The sequence below is a fragment of the Mustela lutreola genome, chromosome 15 (genome assembly GCF_030435805.1).
Source record: "Mustela lutreola isolate mMusLut2 chromosome 15, mMusLut2.pri, whole genome shotgun sequence".
Lineage (NCBI taxonomy): Eukaryota > Metazoa > Chordata > Mammalia > Carnivora > Mustelidae > Mustela > Mustela lutreola.
In genome coordinates, this window is record NC_081304.1 from 47266572 (window position 1) to 47290945 (window position 24374).

The 24374-nt window shown below is 48.2% G+C and overlaps 1 pseudogene; it reads right to left on the minus strand.

Moving 5' to 3' along the window:
* Positions 1 to 9219: 9219 nt before the first annotated feature.
* LOC131816216 (ATP-sensitive inward rectifier potassium channel 12-like) lies at positions 9220 to 12944 on the minus strand (annotated as a pseudogene).
* Positions 12945 to 24374: the final 11430 nt, after the last annotated feature.

A 24374-nucleotide genomic window follows, 5' to 3' on the forward strand; every position in this document is an offset into this window, starting at 1 on the left:
GTGTTGGCCTGTGTGCCTGGACCACCTTTCAAACATGTTCTAGCTCATCACTGAGTTCACAAGTTGGTGGCACCTGCAGAATCAGTCACCATTGGGCCCCCCATCCCTCCCCATCCTATACTGCTTGGTCTGCTTGTGCTGCGGATCTCACCCCATCGAGTCCGTGGGCAGCTCCCTCCAGAGCCCCAAGGCAGCAAGGAGAGGCCGCAGGCCTCAGAGACTGCACAAGTGTCTCTGTTGTGAGTGGCAGTGCTGGGTTTGTGTCGTGTAACACTTGTGCAACTGCATTGTTGTGGAAGCTGGCCTGGGGGCTGGCCCCAGCCCAAAGCTACCCTCTGGGAGTTCCAGCTCAATCTCAGTATCAAGTATCAGCTGGGAGTGAGAATGGCCCCAGGCCTTAGGAATGATCTCAGCATTGATCCAGGAAGGCAAAGAAAGAGCTCTCCAGCCCCTTGGCTGGCCCAAATCTCTGTGGCATAAGAAAGCATCACTGCTTGAAGTCAGATTGCAGACAGGGCCCAAGGAGGGGCTGCAGCTCGCAGCATCCAGGAGGATGGAACCAGGCGCCAGGTCACTGTCTGCTCCTTTTTGTCCAGCCAAACTCTCCGCCTGCCAGAACCTCCTACGGACATGCCTAAGGGGACCCATGGGTGTCAGGGAGTCCGGTGCCCCTGACCCAGAGCCGGGGGACTCAAAAACCTTACCCAGGCGAAGAAGAGCAGGAGGGGCCTGGGAGCCAGAGAGGAGACCAGCAGTCATCCAAGAAGCATCGATGGAGGCCTGGAGCAGGCAGCAGCAGTGGGACGGAGAAACGGATTTGGGCTAAACAAGTTGTAGAGATTAAAAATGTCAGTATGTGATGCTAGAGCAGGGAGTGAGGCGAGAGAAAGGGGCATCAAAAATCTGGCTTGCCCACAAGACAGGCTGCTGGCTCACTCCCCTGCTCCTTGAACTCATTTCCTCATCTGTACCACATTTCCAGGGGGCTGTCTCAGTGTCCTTTTGAGCTCCTCATCCCTGACTTCCCCGTGTGTGTCTGACACACGGGTTAATAAACTCCTGTCTGCTTTGCTCTCTGTACTCATCTCTTGTCCATCTCATCTGCAGAGCAGCAGGTACAGAAACTAGGAGGACAGAAGCAAGAAGGCGTCTCCTTTCCTGCATCACCGACGGGCATCTCCGTAGGGAAACCCAGGCCTGCAAATCCCCACCTGGAAGGGGGATGACAGCCCAGGGTAGGAATTTTACTCCCAGACCTCTGGGGCTCCATCTCCCTGGCACTACAGGTATCTCCCTTAATAAGGAAGAGCCATTCTCAGAGTGGGGTCCCCACAGCAACAGAGTCCCATCTGGAACTTGTTGGAGATGTTTCCAGCCTGTTGCAGGCCTGCCATGGCAGAAGGTGAGGCTTCTGATGCACCGGCCGCTCGGAGCCCATTGCCTGCCTTTGGCGGGCCCTCCAGCTGAGACTCGTTGCTGCATTTCTTAACGACAGGGGAAGGAATCGAAAGAGGAGTTGTATTTCATGTCATGGGAAAATACTGTGAAATTTAAATGTCAGTGTCCATAAATGAGGTTTTATTGGAACACACTCCCTAATAGCTAATGGATTTTATTGCAAGCCATTAGTGTATATGCCATCTCCAGCGGCTTTTGTCCCACGTCCACAGCGCCAGCAACTTCAACAGAGACCTCACAGTCTGCACATTTCTGAAATATTTATTCGCACATCCTTTGCAGACAGAGTTTGCCTTCCCTGCCTCCCAGCAGCAAACCAGTCCATAAACGGAAACTGCAGGGCCTTGAGACGGGGCCTCCATGCCCTCAAGGCCCGTGAATTAAATGAAGGCTGCCTGAACTTGGATGTGAAGACTTGACATTTCCACGTCACTTGACCTCCAGGAGAAAGTTAGCCTTCCCTTCCTTTTATGATGGAGGCAACCAAGGGCGGTCCTTGCACCACCCGCGGAATGGGGGGCATCGCCCCGCCCCTCAGTGCTGCTGGGAGCTCAGCCCCCAGGGAAGATGGCAGCAGGGAAACCCCCTGGGCATGGATGGGCATGCTCTCGCTCAGGGGCGGTTGGGGAGGAAACAGCTGCTAGCAGACCATGTATGTATTCACCCCTACGGTGATGATTGTGTGTCAACAGAACAGGTTTCCCATGTAACCTTATGTGTTTTATCTTGTGCATTTCAAAATTTTACTTGAATTTGTTTTTATAGCACAGAAGACTGTAAAAGCCTGTGTGTGGCAGGTCCCTACACCCCAAGGCTGGAGATCTGCTGGTGCAGGGATATGGTTGACAGCAGCCCTGCTGACCACTGACCTTTCACAGCTGCGGGAGACTCGACTGACTGAGCACTTACTGGGTGCCGGGTCTCAACGTTCTGGGCACTAGGCACAGCCGTGAACCAGGGAGAACAACGGTGCTTACTCTCCAGAGGCTGACATTCCAGGAGGCAGATGCAGTGAGGCTGCGACACAGCCTGAGAGCCGCTGAGTGCCAGGAAAGGGGGCTGGGCCCCGCTCTAGTCTTCCCTGCCCCTCCCCACACCCCACCCCCAGCAAGCTGTTTCCTTTTCCTTCTTGTGCTCTCTCCCAGCCCAGGGCCTTGGCTTGTGTCAGCCCCTTTCCCTGGGAACTCCTCACATACTTGGAAAAGTCTGACTCATCCCTTAGATCTCAGAAGAAATGTCACTTCCTTGGGGGACCCACCTTGGTTCCCCTAATCAGGCCTCCCCTGCTTTTCCTCCCGTGGCACCCTGCATGTGTCCCTTTACCACTCAGGGATCACTCCATACTGCCATTGCTTGGCACAGTCGGCTCTGCCCAAGCTGGGTCAGTGGGACGAAGTGAGGGCTGTAGGTTGGTGAGACCCGCAGACCCCTCTGCAGAGGAGGCCCACTGGACCTGTACTCCATCCTCCCAAGCATCCATGAGGCAAATACACATGAAGCACATATCACAGCCTGCCCTGGAGATCCAGCAGCGAGTGAAAGAGATGACAATCTCTGCCTTCACGGATTACCTTATCCTGGGACAGGGAAGGCTTAGGCTGGAACAAGGAGGAGGTAGATCTGAAGGGGACGTGCTCTGGGCAGAGGAATAACATATGCAAAAGTCCTGGGGTGAAGAGGAAAATGTAGTGTTCTCAAAGCACTATAAGGAGGTGAGGTGCCTAGAGCAGAGCGGCAGGGGGAAAGGGAGAAGAGGATTAGCTGGGTGAGGTCAGGCCAAGATGGAACAGGACTTCAGAGGCTGGAAAGCAGTTGGGTTTACTTTCAGTGGAGCAGAAAGCCAGGGAGGGCTGCAGGCAGTGGGGTTACAGGGCCTGATTCTGACTTTAAGACCACCCTCATGCTGGGTGGATGGTGGGCTGTAGTATGATGGGGTATACCCTTTGAAGCCCCCCACTATTCCTGGGTTGCAGACAGCTCTGATCTTGGCGCCTCCACACTGAGGGGAAACCCAGATTCCCTTCCGAGTCATCAAAGCCCTCCACTGCAGGAGATGAACTTTTGAAAGGATAAACTGAGTCCGGGGCAGGCTGTCTGGCAGGGCTATCCTCCCTCCACTGGCTGAGACTGTGAGGGTAGTGGCATCTGAGTTAAATGAAGGAGCACTTGGGGACCCAGGCAGGGATCAGATCCCAGCTCCGATAACTCACCTCTCTGGAAAGTCCCTTAGTGTCCCTGGACTGATTTCCTCTAAAACAGGTGCACCCGGTCCTTCGGGGACCTCCCACGTGAACTCAGGGAGTGCTCAACAAACGCTCATCACTGAATTCTCCACCCCTACCCCCTTTCCACCTTTTTAAATGTAGTTTCCTAGTTGGACTCATCTCATCCTCAGGGAGGCAGAAAGTGCAGGGTAAGCTATGGGCTCACTGCACCCACACTGGTGTTGCAACCAGGAGCCGCCTTCATGGTCACCCACCCCACCTCTAGGGATCCGGCCCAGTATGTGCTAGGTGGCTGCTGAGTCCCTTCTTGCTCCTTCTTGTTCTTTCCACAAGGGTGCGAACTAGCATATCTTATGAATACCCCCCCTTTTTTTTATAGACAGGGAAACTGAGAGCACAGGGGAAAATGAATCTAGTACAGGTCACCAAGCAAGAGAGTGACCTGGGCTCTAACCGAGGGTGACAGGCAGGAGAGAGGGTACCTCAAGACTGCTGAACTCCAGTGCCACCTGGTTAGAGTCATAGACATTTATCCTGTGCTGACTGGGGCCCTACACCTGTCTACAGGAACTAGTACTGAGAGGACTGGGGAGGCCATAGCTCATTGGTCCCAACTGGCTTAGATTCCAGTATTGGGGTATCTAGGAGAGCTCCGGGACTAGGAGCAGGGATCCCAACCCCCACCCCCAGATCAAGCCAACCACCTTCATGGTCTTCTTGTCTCCAGGTTCAACCCAGACGAACAACCTCCAAGAAGCCTTTGTGACCTGCCCCCAGCCCTCCTGACCTCCTCTCCTTCATCCCTGCATGGCACCTCTGCCTGAGCTCCTTATCCTGAATCATCCCCTGAATCCTACAGAATGAAGCATCCCTGGCGTCCTTCTCTGATGCAGAGAAGTTCTCCAGTGAAGGAATGAGCTGGGGCAAAGGAAAGAATTTTCTCTCTGTGGGCCTCTGCCAGAAGGCCACTGACACCCCAGAGACTGAGCGCTTGGTACAGATAAAATTCTCCTTTCCCCTAGATGGGCCTCGCATGTCTTCCTCCCTGCGTGTCCTCTTGTCCCTATCGGCGGCCCCTGTCTGCCCTGTGGCTTCCTCACCCCGGCCTCACCAGGGTGAACACCACTCCGATTCCTCCCCGTCACCAAGCCAGGCTGGAGTAGGGGTCCTCAGGCCCTCTGCCTGCCTGCCGTGGCTTTCTGTCCTGTCACCGTGGTGAGAACCAGGGCTGCTGGTAGCGGGGGGAGACCCTCTGGAGTCCCTCACGCTGGCGGGGAACGGGAAGCACAGAACCAGCAGGGCACAGGGGTGGGGGCGGCCACCATGTCCCAAGTAGCATGCGCAGGTGTGCACGTGGACATACTACTTCCACACACGTTCGTGTGCACGCTCTCCCACTTGTCCATGCATATAGCCCCCAGCTGGCAGGCACCAGCCCTGTGCACAGAGCTGGACGCCATGACTACCCAAATGCACCACATGCACCTGCGTGTTCACGGGGACACACACACAGACGCAGACGCTGTCCATACGCAGCACTCACCCACACACGCAGATAGGACTTCGTGTCCACGTGCACAAAAGCATCATGGAGGCACACAAATTCCACACATTCCCGTGTGGACATAATCAGAGCACAGGGCCAGTGGGACTGCTGGGTTCAGTCATGCACATGTTCACAGCTGTTGTCTGTCCTGTTCACTGTGTGCCTGGCCCCATAGCCTGGCGAACAGTACACCAAACCTGCATATAAACACATACTCACACACACATGCCTTTCAGCAAATACACAGAGAGATAACTATGCATGTGTGTATCTCTACACACGTACATACCGTGTATATGTCATCAGCCCAGACTCACACACACAGGGAGATCCTCATGGGCACACACCTGCACAACATTCCCATGAACTGTGGGCCCACACCTTGTGCACTCAGGCAAAGCCATAATTGCACACATTTGCTTGAACAGAGATGAGATGATGGCACATGTGATGCCACACACTTGGTGCTCACTCTCTCTCTCTCTCTCTCTCACACACACACACACACACACTCCAGAACAGCCCTTTTCCCACGTAAGCAGCTCAGGGTGTCAGGGAGGAGGGCACCAGCGGCCACGTTCTTGGCCCACTCCAACCTCCACACCTCCTGGTTCTGGCTGTCGAAAAACTTCTTGGAAATCCCAGTGCCTGGGAGGGTAAGGATGGGAGTATATGGCTATACACACCTGCACAGCACACAAACCAGACACCACGTACACGCACACACACACACGCACATCCAACACACACACTCAGGTGCACAAATGCTTCCCACTCACCTGTGCTTGGCACACGGACCACACATGGCATGTGGCACACTCAGAGGGTTGGTGCTCTCCACACACACACGTACATGCACACATGTATGCACACACACACACACACACACACACATACATGGGCACACACACACACCCCATCTAGCACACACTCCCCAGGGACAATGAAATCCTTACTCTGCACACACACGGCTTCTCCCATCCACCTTCCCATTTCAAGTGCACTAAAGAGGGAGACTATTTTGGTCTTTAGCACAAGCAATAAATAAATAAATAAATAAATACAGGGAAGTGGAAAAAAAAGAGGGCAGAAGAATTTGAAAATGTAGCATCTGCATTTGGTGAGAGGAAAAGCAGCTCATGGATGCTCTCCCACAGGATCTGGGGCTGAACCATCCAGTGTGGGCCTGGGAGGGTGACAGGCCTGAGAGGAGGTGTACCAAGCCACTGAGATGGCAAGGGTCTTGGGGGACCCAGAGCCTCTGGGCTCTGCTCCAGATGGTAGCAGTGGAAGCCTGCCCACCCTGCCCTATAAGGCTCTCCTGCCACCAGGCAGAGCAGAACACAGGCCTCTTGCTGGCCCCAAGTGACTGGGGCCACCTCATCCCTCCCTGGCTCAGCCTGACAGTCTGGGAGGGGGCGGGCAGGTGAGCCTTCTCATATCTACTAAACCCTTGCCCCCCAGAGCTGAAGTGGGAAAAGCCAGCCAGGCTGAGGGCTGGAAGCCAGGCCCTGGGCTGGGAAGGAGTTGAGACCCCTTCAGCAGATCCTGAGAGGAAAGAGCTACCTCCAGAGCCTGAAGCACCCCAGCGGGAAATGAGGCTGGGGCCTGAGGCTATGGCAGGATGCTGGGAGTCAGGCATCCCTCAGGGCACAGACCTGGGGTGTCTATGGGTGGAAACCGATAGCTCATGCTCAGACCCTCCAAAGCCTCTGACCTCAGGCCATGTTTCCAGCTGCCATGGGGATTAGTAGAAGAGGAGAGGAGAGGCAAGAGCCATCACCCCAGCCCCTGGCCTCTCCTGGCCTCCCAAGACCCACCCACCCACTTCGTGATCTTGCAGTCTGCCTCAGTTTCCCCACTTGGGCCAGGGTCCTGGGTGCCTACCTGTCTTGGAGGGCATGGGTTGGGGTGGCTAAGGAGACACATACAGGCTTTATTTATTTATTTTTTTTCATTTATTTATTTTCAGCAAAATAGTATCATTATTTTTTCACCACACCCAGTGCTCCATGCAATCCGTGCCCTCTATAATACCCACCACCTGGGACCCCGACCTCCCAGCCCCCGCCACTTCAAACCCCTCAGATTGTTTTTCAGAGTCCATAGTCTCTCATGATTCACCTCCCCTTCTAATTTACCCCAACTCCCTTCTCTCTAACTCCCCATGTCCTCCATGCTATTTGTTATGCTCCACAAATAAGTAAACCATATGATAATTGACTCTCTCTGCTTGACTTATTTCACTCAGCATAATCTCTTCCAGTTCTGTCCATGTTGCTACAAAAGTTGGGTATTCGTCCTTTCTGATGGAGGCATAATACTCCATAGTGTATATGGACCACATCTTCCTTACCCATTCATCCGTTGAAAGGCATCTTGGTTCTTTCCACAGTTTGGCGACCGTGGCCATTGCTGCTATACACATTGGGGTACAGATGGCCCTTCTTTTCACTACATCTGACATACAGGCTTTCTAATTAAGTACTTCCTTAGAGGCCTGGTCATTCAAGAGGACAAAAGTCTTAGCTGTCCTGGGAAGGGTCTGGCCCACTCCATACCTGCCAGCTGTGTTCTCTACCAGGAACAAGCCCACACTGGGCAGCCCATGGCCCAGGGGCCTGCTTTTGGGCCAGCAGAACCAATAGCTGCAAACTTCTTCCTGATGAGGCTGCCAGTATGCAAGTGCCACTCCTGGTCATCTTGGCTGACAACTGCACACCTCTTCTAAGATCATTCCTCCGCCCTTCATTGGGACAGCCTGGCTGGGACGCCCCTACACTCACCTAGGCTGCCCCAGGTGCAGAGAGCCAGCCAAGGCTGTCCGCCTCTGCAGACACACAGGCTGGTGCGGACTTCATGGTGGAATCAGGGGGCAGCTGGGAGGACCGGCAAGTCCGAGAAAAACAGAAACAACTGGGGCTGGTCCACCTGGGGTCTCTAAGGCACAACTCACACTGGGGTTCCATGGGAGTAGGGCCAATCTGCTTCCTGGGCATCTGGGACCCCACCCTCCCTTCCCACGGAACCATCTACTCCAACATTTTCTAAGCATCCCTCACTGTGGAAAGGGTAAAGGCTATCGGGCAGAAAAGAAGAGAAGTAAAACAGGAACATCTGGTGGGGGTGGGGAGAATGGACCCTCCATGGCAGGCAGGTCCCAAACCCAGCCCTGAGATGCACCTCTAAGGTACAAAAGTCAAACTCAAAAAGTTTTTTTTTTTTTTTTCCCCAGCCCCTACCCCCACCTCTGTGACTCTGGAAAGCTTTTATTATGATCATTAACATGGTCTTGGTTTTTTCATCACAAACATCATCTAATCTGCCTGTGAGCAGAAGGAACCACAGATGAGCCCCGAGCTTGTGCGTGTGGATGGCACCGGCTGGCACACACTCAGCCTTCATGGAGGAGAGGCCTGACCAGCCTCGGGGAACCTCATGGAACCCCCATCTAATGCCTGCATCTTGGCAGACTAATGGATTTCTCACCGTCCATTTTTATAATCCCCAGAAATTAAAAATTTTTTTGTCAATTATGTGTTATTTATTTATTTATTTGGTAAACAGTCTTACTCAAGCTACGGTTGAGAAAGCCAAAACCAGTGTTTCTCCCCAAGTTAAAAACCAGCGAGGTGCCCTGCAGCCTGCCAGCCTTCACCCACAGAGGCTAGATGGCCACTGAGCCACCTCCGGTCAGGCTGCATTTCTAGCCTCAGACAGAAGCCCCTGGTTCCTGGCCCAGACCCCAAGAGGCTACCTCCCTGCACCTGCTCTGGCCTCTGAGGCCAGCAGCGGCCAACTTTGGTCGTCCATTCTCCCGCCAACCTTACCAGGCCACTGCGAAGAAACATAAAACATTTAAAACGCTACTGAGTCTGCAACTGGAGCACCTGGCCCATTCTGCTCAAACCCAGGGCCCTTGCAGGACACTGGGCCTCTCCCTGGCAGGGTGGATGCTGCACGTTGGCCCACGTTCACCCTCCTTGTGGCTCAGATCTCTAACTCCCATCTGTAAGGCCACTTCTCGAGGCCACCACCACTGGCCTGAGGTCTGTCAAAGTCATGCCGGGGCTGCGGGGGGCTGGGGCTGCGGCTATCCTGGTCTCCATCTGCCTCATCCTCCTCCTCATCGTGGCTCAGGAAAGCCAGCTCGTTCTCATAACAGAAGGAGTTGGCACTGGGCAGCAGGAATTTGTTCTCCACCAGGTCCTCAGAGCTGCAGCAGGGTGTGGAGGGCACCTCGTAGGTCTTATGGAAGTGGGAGTAGTCAATCTTGTACTGGTTCTTCTCCTTGAAGAGGACAGGCTCGAAGCGGTGGCCCCACAGGATCTCGTTGGCCAGGTAGGAGCTTTGGGCCTGTGTGGTCACTGGCTGTGGCCTCCACCATGCCCTCCAGGATGACCACCATCTTGAAGTCTTCCATCTCCAAGTCCTGCTGGCTGATGCCGAACAGAGGACTGGCCTCGACGATCTCATGAAGGATGGTGATGGGGGACATGAGGAAGATGCGGTTGAGGCCCCTGTCGAAGCCAACATCTATGTCGATCTGGTCCAGCAGGATGTACTCACCCTCCTTGGTGACCCAAGGCTTGATGAGCTGGGCCCACACGTGCGCCTCCACGATGTAGCTCTTGCAAAGGTTGCCCACGTGTCACATGAGGCAGAGCTTGCTGTTCTGCGGAGCCACCACCACCTTGTGGCTAAACAGCAGCAGCATCTGTGCCGGCATCTTGGGCCAAGCCATCTTGGCCATGATGGCGTCGATCATGAAGGAGTCATTGATGCAGCCCATGATGGACTGCACCACCACCACTATGAACACAGCCACCGGGCACTCCTCCATCACACAGCACAGCCCGTAGCTGATGGTGGTCTGCGTCTAGAGGAAGGCTGCCATGAAGCCGTGCACCTGCATCATGCAGGGCATGCGGCCACAGCCCTCGGCTGGCTCCAGGTCGCCATGCACCACAGCAATAACCCAAAAGATGACGCCAAATAGGAGCAGGAGGCGAGGAAGGCCAGCAAGAAGATGAGCAGCATGTAGCGCCAGCAGATGTCCACGCAGGTGGTGAACATATCGGCTAGGTAGTGATGCGACTTCTCATCCATGTTGGTGAACTCGATGTTGCACTGGCCGTTCTTCTTGACAAAGTGGTTCTGGCACTGGCGCTGTGTGTGCACCTTGCCATTGCTGAAGCCATTGGCCCCTGACATGGTGACCAGGTGCAGCCCGTTCTCCTTCGATGACACGATACTGTAGGGGTTGGCCCTGCCAGCCGAGGTCATCATGGGGATGGGGGGGCCCTGGCTCGCCCCTGGGCTGCCTTCATGGGGGGTGGCTCCTGCAACAGAGAAGACAGGGGCTGGCAGAGCAGGCCATCCCAGACGAGGCTTCTGCCCCCACCCCGGGCCCTCAGACGTGGCTGGTGGCCATCTTCACCCCAATTCACCGCCCACCGAGCTCTCCATCTTCCCTCCTCAGCCAGCCCCTCACCCTCCTTCTTGGCTTGGAAAACAGACCCTCAAGCCTCCCAGGAGCTCTTGCCAAAAGCCTTGGCTTCATCCTCAGCCCATCTGAGTGTCCCCTTACCAAAAGCTCTGCTTCCAAAGTGTATTTATGATCCTACCTCTTCTCCCACTGCTGTGGCCTGAGTCCCCGTCATCATCCACCTGGACCCACATGGCGGCCCCCACCCTGGTCCAGAGGCAGCGGGGAAGACTGGCTGTCCTGTGCTCAAAGCCGGTCTCTGCTGGCACCTGTGAGGCCTGCATGAATGGAGTCCGGGACCCCTCAGCTCTCAGGTCCAGGCTCCTCGCTCACTTGCTGCAGCTCCTAGCCTGTGCAATTCTCCTCAGGACGGTCCCTCACACTCTCGGCTCCGACACCCTTCCGCTGCCTCACCTCCCTCAGTCCCTGGCCTCCGTGCCCAGGAGCAGTTTCCTAAACCTATGGGAGACTGTAACCCCTCACCCACGTCCTCCCGGTAACCCCAAAGCACCGACTTCTGACCCTGTAACTGTAGTAACAGTAACCGGAAGGACAGGCCTGGGATCTTACTCACCCACCAATCCCACTGTGAGACCACTGGCCTCCCGAGCGTCATGAGTTTGCTGTGTGGTTCACTGCTGTCTCACTCCCCAGGCCTTGAGTAGAGCCTGGCCCCAAGGATGCCCTCCTGATGCTCAAGTCCTGTGCCCCACGGCACCCACTCTCAGCGCCCATATATCACAGCCTCCATCCATAACTAGGAGGGGGTCCACGGGTCAGTGCCCAGAGGGGTTACTGACTGACCCCATCCCAGTGGCCTTTCCCATCACTGCCTTTCTTAGCTCTAAATGACAGCATGTAGGGAACACTCAGAGAATCACTGTCCTTGGCCCATTCAGGGGAGCACTTGGTGGGCTTGTCGCACGCACACCAAGCTGTCTCAGGCATGTCCCATGGCATGACACCTGCAGCCGGACACACTGCTCTCAGGCCCACAGCCCACGTTCAGCCTCCAGACGGGCTGTCAGTGGCCCCTCCCCCAGGGCCCTGCAGCCTTCGGGCTAGCCTATTGGTGCCAGGCCGAGGCACCTGCAGGCCAGAGACCATGGTGCTGCCTGGCCCTGTGGGCACTGAGGCCATCTAGCCCTTAGTGTCAGGGCTGCAGGTGCTCAGGCCCTCAGCCTGGCTCAGCAGGGCTGAGCTGGAAGGAGGGGGAGAACCCTGGCCGACTGGCCTGGCCAGGATGCTGACTCGGGCATACTCCCCTCCACCACTGGGGACCCCATCCACCCCAAATCCCCACCCGATCACACCAGGAGGCCACCGTTAGACAAGGCTGGGAGTCCTCAAGTGCCCAGAAGACAATGAGGCCACAGATAAGAAGGTCCCAGGTAAGCCATTCCAGAAGCAGAGGCAGGTGGCTGAGCACCCACCAGAAACCCAGAAACAGGAAGCAACACAGCCAGGTGAAGGCAACACTGGGATTTAGCACCTGTCTGTGTGGCCAGGTGCAGCTAGGGCCTCAGAGGGAATGCAACATCTGACCTCTGCTTCAAACACCTAGGAGACAGGTGAGGGAGAAGTCCAAATGAGCAGCCAGGCTGCACATCCCTCCTAGGGTCTGTCTCCATTGCCAGATGTTTCTGAATCTCCAGAGCGGGCTCGTATGTAACACTCATGGCCCTTACTGCCCACTCCTCAAACTGCAGAGAAAGCAGACTAGACACATTAGCAAATGGTCTTAAATTCTCCTTGCAAAACCCCAAGAAGGTGGCTGCCATCATTACTTCTACCATGAATGGAGATTCAGAGAGGTTAAGTGACTTCCTCAAAGCCACACAGCCATTAAGCAGGAGAGCTGAAATTTGAACCAGTCTAGCTAATGCAAGGTCTCCTGCCGTGGGCACATCGGGCTTTGCGAGGGGCCTGTTTTCACATTGCCACTGCCCCCCGCAGCTACTCCAGCTGGCCACCTCACCATAAGTCTGAGGCTCCAAGGCCTGGGGCTGTGATGGTGGAGGCTGCTTCTGCCTGGGCCAGGAGGCAGGGAGCCGGGGGTGGTGGGGACTCCGGGTACTGTGCCGAGAAGATGGCTCGCCCCAGATTCCTGGGCACTCCAAGCGGAGGAGACCAGGCCCTGGGTACTTAGATGCTGGCGGCAGGTCGCTGGACTGCAGGGGGCAGGTTTATGTGGCCTGGATGCCTTGAGGGATGTCCAGCAGGTCATGGCTGCTCCAGCTGGGGTTCTGAGCAGCTTGAGGCCTGCAAGGGACAGAAACAGAAGAATCAAAGGCCAGAGAGCCCAGCATGGTGTGCTGCTCCCATTAGCTGGGGAGCCCCACATCTGGCCAGCTCCTAGGCTGGGATGTTTCCCAGGCTGGGTGTTTCTACCTGGGCTGGGCACCTGGGACCCATCCAGACTGTGTCACACAGGCTTGGGAAACCCCTCTTCTGTTGATGTTCCTCCTCAAACCACACAGAAAATCCACAAGCTCATGTTCACACCTGCTCCCCTGTTTCTCAGCTAGCAACTGAAATTATGAGCAGAGTCATTTTAGAGTCACTGTCCAAAGTCACCCAGAAACTAAGGTTTAGAGACAGAGTTGGAGTTCCAGGTGTTGGTCCAGTCCTCAACTTTCCATGGCCCCATCCTGCCATGTGTATATATGTATGTGTGTGCGTGTGTGTGTGCCAGTGACACTAGGGGTGTGGGGAGCCCCTCCCAGACTCTTGGTGAATGCAACTCCACAAAGAAAGATCCAGAAGAGGATCCTTGAGTAGAAACCCCAGCACCACAAACTTGACAAACATCCCAAGGACACTTCACGTAGACAAACACAGGTGTGGCAAGAAGGTAACACAGCCTTGAGATCTTTAAAGATTCAGTTTAAGAAATGTGGGACAATATCCCCAACCAAGGATGTGCAGGCCTATTGCCTACACTCTTGCTCAGTGGATGCATACAGGTAGATCAGAAAAGAAATGTTATTAAATTTGTTTTGCTACAAGAGGCCTCAGCAAGTAAGGAGGCTGGCTCCCCATTTCATAGATTCGAGAACTGAGGCTAAGACTTGCCCCAGGTCACAAAGCAGTTCATGGGCTTGGATGAGATGGTAAAGGCAAGGGTTAGGATCAGTGTTGACAGACACCCAGATCAGCCAGTGGGGAGGCATTGTCTGGAGGAAAGTGGGAGAGAGGCCCCGGGGGTGAGCTACCTGAGCTAGACAAGGTGACTTCGACACTGAAGGTGGGTAGCGAGGCAAGTCCAGCAGGAGAGAAGAGGATGGTGCAGTGCACAGACCAGACACCAACGGGAGATGCAGAAGCTGTCCCCAGCCCTGCTGTCTCTTGAGTTCACTTTTCTGCTGGCCACAGCTCTGTGGACACAGATAGACTCCCAGCCATTGAGGCGTTTGGAGCACAACAGGGCCTGGGCTGGGAGCTTTTAGAGAGGCAGCTACCACATGACCCAAAGGTGGGGCCCAGAAGTTACTGGGAGGTGCCTCTGGATAGAGCAGGACCCCCCATCACCTCTCCCCTGAGGCTCTGGGCACCTCAGGTTTTGGCAATATCTGGCAGGGAAAGAGGGCAAAGCAGGGGCCCAGTCTCAGATGTCAAGAAAGCACTAGCTACAAGAGCAGGAGGAACTGAAGCCCCTCCCCCCCATGCCTTTAGGCTGGCTGGAGCACTTTGGAGGCAGGAGTGCACTGATCAGTGCCAGTTGTGTGCTCTCTGCGTGCCTGGCCTGGTTGAAGGAGCCCCAGTGACCTCACTTAATCCCTGCAACAACCTTATGACTATTAGCCTCATTTTCCAGTTGAAGAAACTGAAGCTCAGATTGAGTCACTTGCCTAGGATCACATGTTTCCTAAGCAGCAAGTTCCCAGTCTAGAAGGTGGGAGAGAAACCGACCTCCGTTGCCCCCAGGCCTCAGGGTCAGACCACAAGCCTGACACTGAGTTCCTGTCTCAGTCCTTCAGGCCCCAAACTGTGTGCCAGTAAGACAGACAGACAGCCCCAAATCTTGGCACTGAAAGCAGAGGTGAGCCCCTCATGGGTGCCCCTGACCCAGGGCCCTTGCTTGGAATGTCATGGAAAGGGCACTCACTACCTAGTGATCAAAGCCTACAATGGGAAAAAAACTCCTCGCAGATCCCGTGGTGCCTGGACAGCCAGCCTGTGGCCTGCAGGCAGCTGCCACCACCTCCCCCGTGTCCTGGGACAGCCTCCGCAACTCTCCTACTCTAGGAATGCTGACATCTTTAGCGAGATAGCTTGATGAATCCAATCTTCAAGATGCAGGCAAGGAGACTGAGGGTCTGAGCAGGGCTCATAAAAATGAACATTTTAATCTAATAAATTTTTGTAAGCTGGCACTCAAATATATTGTTGATCTTCTTTTTATTATTATTATTTGCCTGTAGTTTTGTGTTTCATGGATTTGGGAGATTTTTGTAAAGATCAATATGACTCTGAGACTGGATTTGGACACACAATATGATAGATTTGAGGAAATATTTGTTGACATTCTTTATGTTTCTTGTTGGGAAGTATTCATTTCCTGAAGATCCATATTTTGCATGTCTCAATGTCAGTGACACAGCTGAGAATAAAGGTCATGTATTTTTCCTGATAAAGGAAAACAAAGAAATTGGTACATAAACTGGAAATGCAGACAACAAGAATATGATATAATTTATAAGGTAAACTTATACATCAATAGACACATACTTCAAAGTCTAGCATCTGAGTGGGTTTTCAGAAAAAAAAAAAAAAAAAGATGAGCCTTAACTCCCAGGATAGATGCTATGTATGCTCTTTGTTGGCTAGTCTAAGCGCCATGATCCCTGCCTACCACAGGTGGTGTGTTCCTGACCCTTAGGTATAAACATATGTGAGTTTTGAAATCTTAGGTAGGGAGTACCTACTTAAGAAAGGTTAAGGAAGTGTGAATAACTTCCTGATGCTTTTCCAAGGTTCAGCCTTTTAAGCTAAGAGCAACATACCTGAGCAATGTTGAACAAACATTTATGTTTATATTAGCCTTGATCACTGTCTCCCCAAAATAGAGCTGAAGTCAAGAACTTTCCATGGCCCCTTGGTATAAGGATCCTAGGGAGCAGGTTTGGGAGATAATGAAAGGTTAAAGAATCAGGGAGGAAAATCTCATAAACGGACACATTTTTTAGTTAATATTACAGTGGGCAATGGAAACGTAATCTTTCTTTACCTTTTTAGGGACTTATAGAATGACTCTCACAATTATTTACCCCAGGATCTGATCAACAGGTAGAAGCATTTATCCATCAGCTCCATCTCTCAGTGGTTCAGTGTTGTAGCCAGAAGTATGTTAACTTCCTGAAATGTCATTCAGTATACAGAGGAGGATTCTCATGGGTTCCATTTGTTTTCCTGACTGTGATCTCAGAGAAGTTCAGGGAGAGAGTGAAGGAAATGCTGTGTTTGGGTGGAAGAGAGTGGGAGTCTGGGTGAAATTGTTCACTATAGCTGTGCCTGGGACCCACGGAGAGAATGAGGGTATAAAGGAGGGCACAAGAGATATTAGATATACCACTTCCATTTAATCCTCAACCATTCCTGTGAGAAAGATAAACATTATGTCCTATAGACCTTTCCATACACAAGGGAATAAAAACTCCAAAGGATTAGAAGCTTGCCAAAGTTTATAAATCAAAGATCTTATAGATTCTGTCCTCTTGAATCTATCATTTATTGTTTTTTCTGGTTTTTGTTTGTTTGTTTGTTTGTTTTAATATGCAATTCTTCATTTAATCGAAGAGTAGCTGAGTACCCCTGGTACTACAGAAATTCCTTCATATGAATAAGCTTTAACTCCTATGGGATCTTGTTTCATTAGCCTCATGAATAGTACCCAGAATAAAGAGTAGAAATGAAAACAAATTTAGCATTTAGGAGAAATGCATGAAGGAAGGGTGAGCTAATTTTATTTTAAAATATTTGTATTAACTATAATACTTAATAAAAGACTGAGAGAAAAATATATGACTACCTCTCAGGAAGAGATCCCTGGAAATCCTGAGTGCTATGACAAATCCTATATTCCTTACTTTAATTATTATTATTAGTGTCACATCACAATGTTCCCTTCTTTAATACTAACACCATGAACAAAAATAATTTTTAAAAAAGTACTCTCACACTTCACTTGGTATATTCAAGTTCAATACCAGCAATTAGAGATGATCAACTTCTTGTTTAAACTTTTAAAAATGGGGTACCTGCGTGGCTCAGTCATTAAGCATCTACCTCCAGCTCAGGTCATAATCCCAGAGTCCTGGGATTGAACATTGGGCTCCCTGCTCAAGGGGAGTCTGCTTCTTCCTCTCCCTCTACTACTCTCTGTTTATGTCTCTCTATGTGTGTCAAATAAATAAAATCCTTTTTTCCCCTAAATTGAAAAATAAAATGAATAAAAAGATAAAAGTTGATTCTTATGTAACTTGGCAGATTTCTTAATTTTCTTTCAAATTCCCCAATTCAAACACTGCTGTTCCTAGAAACTTTTCTATGAAATTTTAAAGAGAAACAGTAAAATTGCCAAAATCTTGTGATATTTCTCCAAAACTGTAAACTGCAGTCCCATTTGGTGAGTCAGGTTGAAGGAGTGGAAGCAATCTGAGTAAAATCATGGGAAAGTCCTTGAGTAGAGAAAAGCAGAAGTAGCATAGGTGTGTTTGGGGGGCGGGGAGGGGAAGATTTAGAATCTAGCATGGCAGAGTAGTAGCCCAATCAAGAATCAGAAGAAAATCTCTTGTGTGTGCTTTGTTATATAAAACAGCATACTAAGAGCCTAAAAACCAGCAACACAAAGGCACAAGGATAATAATATAACAGATGTGATTTATGAGGTAAAGAGAAGCATTGATTGCCAAACTAACCTACTGTGGATATTCATGAATCCTTTTAAAATTTTAAAACTACAACTTCCTCTTTCATTAGTAGATGACTACAGTTTGGATATAATTATGAGTTATTTGTTTGCAATATTTGCAACTGTTACTTCTTCTTCATAGGAATCTTATCTGTCTTTACCAAGATGTTGTCCTTCTCCAGATTTGCACGTTTTATTATTACTGAGTCAAGCAATAATTTTATCTTTGATGTTGACCTTTTTAGATAATTTTACATTAACATTGTCAAATAGAGCATTATGAACTTTACTTGGATTCTTTGTACTGTGCTGGGGAGAGGAACATTTTACTTCTACTCTTGAGGTTCTTTGGCTGGTCTAATAATTAAATTGATTTAAACAGATGAACTGGGGCACCTGGGTGGCTCAGTGGGTTAAGCCTCTGCCTTTGGCTCAGGTCAAGATCCCAGGGTCCTGGGATCAAGCCCCACATCAGGCTCTCTGCTCAGCAGGGAGCTTGCTTCCCTTCCTCTCTCTGCCTGTCTCTCTGCCTGCTTGTGATCTCTGTCTGTCAAATAAATAAATAAAATCTTTTCAAAAAAATTTTTAAAAATAAATAAAACAGATGAACTGGAGTAAGACAAAAGTTTAATAATTATTGTATAACTGCAAGGTAGGGAGTAACCCCTTGAAATGACCAAAGCCATCACCTTAAATACCATCTGTAGCTCAAGACAAAGGAAGATTTGGGGGATAGGGAGTCAGTTATAGAGATGACTAGGAAAAGACCAGTAAAGAAGGCTGAAGTTATTATGCATATTGAGATTTCTGGACTATTGAGTCCTTCCCCTTTTCCTGGCACAAGGAGGGAGACACTCTTACAAACAGAGGTTTCCCTTATGAATATAAATGTCTCTTATAAAAGGGTACCTTTTAGTCAATTTTCAGATCTTCTTTTGTGTCTGCATTTTCTTAAAAATACCCAGCTTAAAATAATCGCCAGGACAGGAGGCATGTTTTGAAGTAGCAGATTCAAATGGATGAAGAAATCAAATTGTCATTAGAATTACTTCATTTTCTATGTAAGCCATTGATAATATGGACATAAAACTGCCCTCATCTAATCCTTAGTGAAGTTTTTCTTCTGCTAATAGAAGAGCACACGAACAGTTATTGCTTTTGTGTATATGTTGTTTTGTGTGCACAGGAAAATTTAGGGTTTAACGTGAGTGAAAATCATTTAGAAGTGTTATTTGACCTAAATGAAAATGTATGCATCTCAGTGATCTAATAACAGTCTTTTGCAACTGCTAATGATAAGTCATCATCTTTGGAAGCAACTGGTGATGTAAATTTACCAGAAAGACAACTCCAATATGGAAAAAAGAATAGAGACCCAATTAGGACAGCTGCCCAGGACACAGTATTTTTTTTTTAATTTTTTAATTTTTTATAATCATATAATGTATTTTTATTCCCCGGGATACAGGTCTGTGTGAATCGCCAGGTTTACACACTTAACAGCACTCACCATAGCACATACCCTCCCTAATGTCCATAACCCCACCCCCCTCTCCCAACCCCCCTCCCCCCAGCAACCCTCAATTTGTTTTGTGAGATTAAGAGTCACTTATGGTTTGTCTCCCTCCCAATCCCATCTTGCAGGAAACAGTATCTTCAGGAGAAAGAAAGTGCTCCAGAGAATGAACAGTCTTTACAGGATAATATGCTTTTCTACTTCTTGGAAAAGCTAAAAAGAAAAAAAAGTAGGTGAGCATATAGGTAGAAATCCTAAATTTTAACATCAAGGAATCTGGAGAGTAGGAGCACTGATTGATATGTCAAGGGCAAGATGGTTTTCCTTTAGGCTACTCATTCACAAAGCAGATGTACAATGCATGCATGGTGGGCCATAAATCAAACTTGTGGTTTGAGCAAAGTTTATATACAGTCATGCTGACTTAGAAAGAAGTCTAAAATTGCTTCCTTAGAGAGTTTTTCTTTCATCACAACCTTTAAAAATACAACAACTACTTTCGGGGGGCTGGCTCAGTTGGAAGAGCATACACCTCTTGATTTGCAGGTCATGGGTTTGAGCTGCATATTGGGTGTAAAGATTACTTACATACTCACTTACACAAATACAAAATAAGTAAATACACACATGGGTACATAGGAAAAAGAAAAAGAACACTTCTGCTTTCTTTTGAACTGGTTACTGTTGCTTCTCAGCAAAATTGTCTCTGAATTTTCATGTGATCCATGACATTGCTGACCCCCATGGTAGATAGTAAATGACATCAAATTGTTGTACAAATGAAATATTCACCATCAACTTGCTTTAGGAACAGAAACTACCTATTCACTTTTTCACTAAAGATGAATTTCTTCCATTTTACCTCATTGCTCCTAAAAATAATTTTTTGTAAAGTTTAAAGAAGAAAGATATTCCCAGACAAAACAAGTAGTTACAGGTTTAAACAATATGATATATTGTCAAGCCACTCCAGCAAAAGCATGTAAATTATTCTTTTTATGCTGTGTGGCAGACTCAAATTCATGCTCTTACTTCATGCACAGCCTATTGCTAATTCTCAAGGTCCTCACTATCTCCACCTACTTACTGGTCACTTGGTGTATATTATTGCATGCTGTAGCCTATGGAAAGAACCCTATCAGTATTTAAGGGCTGCTTTAGACCAACAAATAACCTGCCACCAGGATATGAATGTTAAAGTGGTCCTATCCCTTGTATCTGAGTGTAATTTGTCTTTCAATAATCCCTCTGCACACTGTCTTTGACAGAAAAGTGAGTTATATTTTACTCAAAAAAGGATGAACAAAGGAAGGACAGAAGAAGGCATGTCTTCTTCCAGATTTAACATTGGTTAAAGTAAAACCACTGCTCACTATGCATATATCTTATGCTCCATGAACTAAAAGCATGACTGAAGTTTGAGGTCTCCCAAACCAACCTCATTTATGTTAATTCAATTATTACTTATTATAAATAAAAAGTAAAAAAATAAAATCTAAGACCATTACCAGAGGAGACAGGATGCTGAGACAAACAATTAACCAAGACATACGGTTACCCTGTGGGTGAGAACCTAGTTATTTGTGCCTTTAGTAGTGTTCTTGACTTAGTGGATAAAAGTCTGGGGCAGAACTGATTCCCAGGTCATCAGTTGCCTGGATGTCTAGCTGAATGCTGTAACAACAGAATATCTGCACTGGTCTTGAGTTTTGTTTTGTTGTTGCTTTCAAACAAGTGTTATTAACTGAACAACTAAAAAACAGGAGCAAGTTGGGATTTCATCAGACCTACAGGACTGACTATAGTGGGGCTACTTACCAATAAATGTTGGAATGTGTTAGATATGTCATTTAGAGACTTGATTTCTTTTTATCCTTATTACTATTATTTACTTTTAATTTTAATTCCAGTATAGTTAACACACAATGTTACATTAGTTTCAAGTGTACCATATAGTGACTAAACACTCAAGACTTGGTTTCCTATGTCAGTTGAGTGGGGTGAGTGGAACCTCACAAAATCTAACTCACTAACATCTAACTTCTGACTGGAGAGCTTCACTTCACTTTTGCATGTACTTTAGGATGTATTTTATTAGAGTTGCCTTCCTTCCAAAATTCTGTAGTGTAATTAATATCCATTATAATTCATAATTATTTTACATAAAAACACTGAAATTTCTAACTCCATACAGAACAAAAGACCACAATGGTTTGTAGTCTTAAAAATGTGTTTCTAGGTTTTATCATATGAAGGTATGAAGTGTACATTAAAGATAAAACAATTTCTTTCAAACCAAAAAGACATTTGATGATTTTATTTTTTTGAAGTAAATATATATATTTACTTCAAACATATATATATATATATATATATAATCAGAGAGAGAGAGCATGAGAGGGAGAGGGAGAAGGCCACTCTGACCTAAGTACAGAGCACAGCATGGGGTTCCATCCCACAACCCTGAGATCAGGACCTGACCTGAACCGAAATCAAGAGCTAGATGTTCAATGAACTGAGCCACCCAGGAATCCCTTAAATAAGAAAAAAATTTGAATGATAAATACAAATACAGAAATATCCAGTCAGATATTTAGAAGTATTTTTGAAGACACAGAGTAAACAAATAACACAAAAACATATATGTGAATGTCATGTAACATACTTTTATTTAAACTTAGATTTTTCCATTTTGTAAAATTTGAAACAAATGTACTAGGAGAAATAACTAGGAAATATAAAGAAAGATTAAAAAAGAAATATGTCTCAATATTGCATATATAACTATAAGAAAGTTGTTTCAACATCTTTCTTCTATGAACATATTTTCCAATTACTGGAATTCAAATTATTTCTAAACCATAGAAGGTCACAATAGAAGTAAAATTTGTAAGCTAATCATAAGGACAGACATCGATAGATAGCATGGATCTTGACATAGTTGATACTGTGGTAAGTTTCTAGAAATAGTAGGTATTATGTTCCAACATAAGATTAGTAGAAGCCAGGGGCACCTGGGTGGCTCAGTGGTTAAATCCTTTGCCTTCGGCTCAGGTCATGATCTCAGGGTCCTGGGATTGAGCCCCACATCGGGCTCTCTGCTCAGCGGGAACCTGCTTCCTCCTCTCTCTCTGCCTGCCTCTCTGTCTACTTGTGATCTCTGCCTGTCAAATAAATAAATAAAATATTTAAAAAAAAAAAGATTAGTAGAAGCCAGATCCACAGGTTGATTGGTAGAAAACAGACTGGCAGCTTCTAGAAGAGTAGTAGAGTGGATGATAAAACATGGATCTACAACGAAGGATGAAAGGCACTGGGACCACAGCCCACTGACTGGAAACCACCCAATCCAAAGCCCAGAGAGGAAGAGCCACAACCAAAAGATTGAATGCCACTGGAGCCAAAGCTCAGAGACCCTGTATAAGTTGTCTGGCAGGAACTGAAGAGCATGGAGGTCCTTGAGGGGTAGCAGAATGTCTGGCAAGGTCTGGACACCAGGTAGGATATCCAGCAGCTGGTGGGCTCACAGCAGGTCTCTTGACAGCCACTGGAGAGGGAGGAGCCCAGCTGGTATGTGCCAGGGGACTGGAGGTTAGTGCTGCAGAACAGGTTACTGGGGTAAGATGAGCCACAGAAAGATCCTTGGTAGTGCAGGTATCCCCCAAGGGACTCCACTCCAAAACTGCTAGAACTTATACAGGAATTCAGTGTCAGGATATAAAGTGTCAGGATATAAAATCAATGCACAGAAATCAGTTGCATTTCTCTACACCAACAGCAAGACAGAAGAAAGAGAAATTAAGGAGTCAATTCCATTTACAATTGCACCCAAAACCATAAGATACCTAGGAATAAACCTAACCAAAGAGACACAGAATCTATACTCAGAAAACTATAAAGTACTCATGAAAGAAATTGAGGAAGACACAAAGAAATGGAAAAATGTTCCATGCTCCTGGGTTGGAAGAATAAATATTGTGAAAATGTCTATGCTACCTAAAGCAATCTACACATTTAATGCAATTCCTATCAAAGTACCATCCATCTTTTTCAAAGAAATGGAACAAATAATTCTAAAATTTATATGGAACCAGAAAAGACCTCGAATAGCCAAAGGGATATTGAAAAAGAAAGCCAACGTTGGTGGCATCACAATTCCAGACTTCAAGCTCTATTACAAAGCTGTCATCATCAAGACAACATGGTACTGGCACAAAAACAGACACATAGATCAGTGGAACAGAATAGAGAGCCCAGAAATAGACCCTCAACTCTATGGTCAAGTAATCTTCGACAGAGCAGGAAAGAATGTCCAATGGAAAAAAGACAGCCTCTTCAATAAATGGTGCTGGGAAAATTGGACAGCCACATGCAGAAAAATGAAATTGGACCATTTCCTTACACCACACACAAAAATAGACTCAAAATGGATGAAGGACCTCAATGTGCGAAAGGAATCCATCAAAATCCTTGAGGAGAACACAGGCAGCAACCTCTTTGACCTCAGCCGCAGCAACATCTTCCTAGGAACAATGCCAAAGGCAAGGGAAGCAAGGGCAAAAATGAACTATTGGGATTTCATCAAGATCAAAAGCTTTTGCACAGCAAAGGAAACAGTTAACAAAATCAAAAGACAACTGACACAATGGGAGAAGATATTTGCAAACGACATATCAGATAAAGGACTAGTGTCCAGAATCTACAAAGAACTTAGCAAACTCAGCACCCAAAGAACAAATAATGGGCAGAGGACATGAACAGACATTTCTGCAAAGAAGACATCCAGATGGCCAACAGACACATGAAAAAGTGCTCCATATCACTCGGCATCAGGGAAATACAAATCAAAACCACAATGAGATATCACCTCACACCAGTCAGAATGGCTAAAATCAACAAGTCAGGAAATGACAGATGCTGGCGAGGATGCGGAGAAAGGGGAACCCTCCTACACTGTTGGTGGGAATGCAAGCTGGTGCAGCCACTCTGGAAAACAGCATGGAGGTTCCTCAAAATGTTGAAAATAGAACTGCCCTATGACCCAGCAATTGCACTATTGGGTATTTACCCTAAAGATACAAACGTAGTGATCCAAAGGGGCACGTGCACCCGAATGTTTATAGCAGCAATGTCCACAATAGCCAAACTATGGAAAGAACCTAGATGTCCATCAACAGATGAATGGATCAAGAAGATGTGGTATATATACACAATGGAATACTATGCAG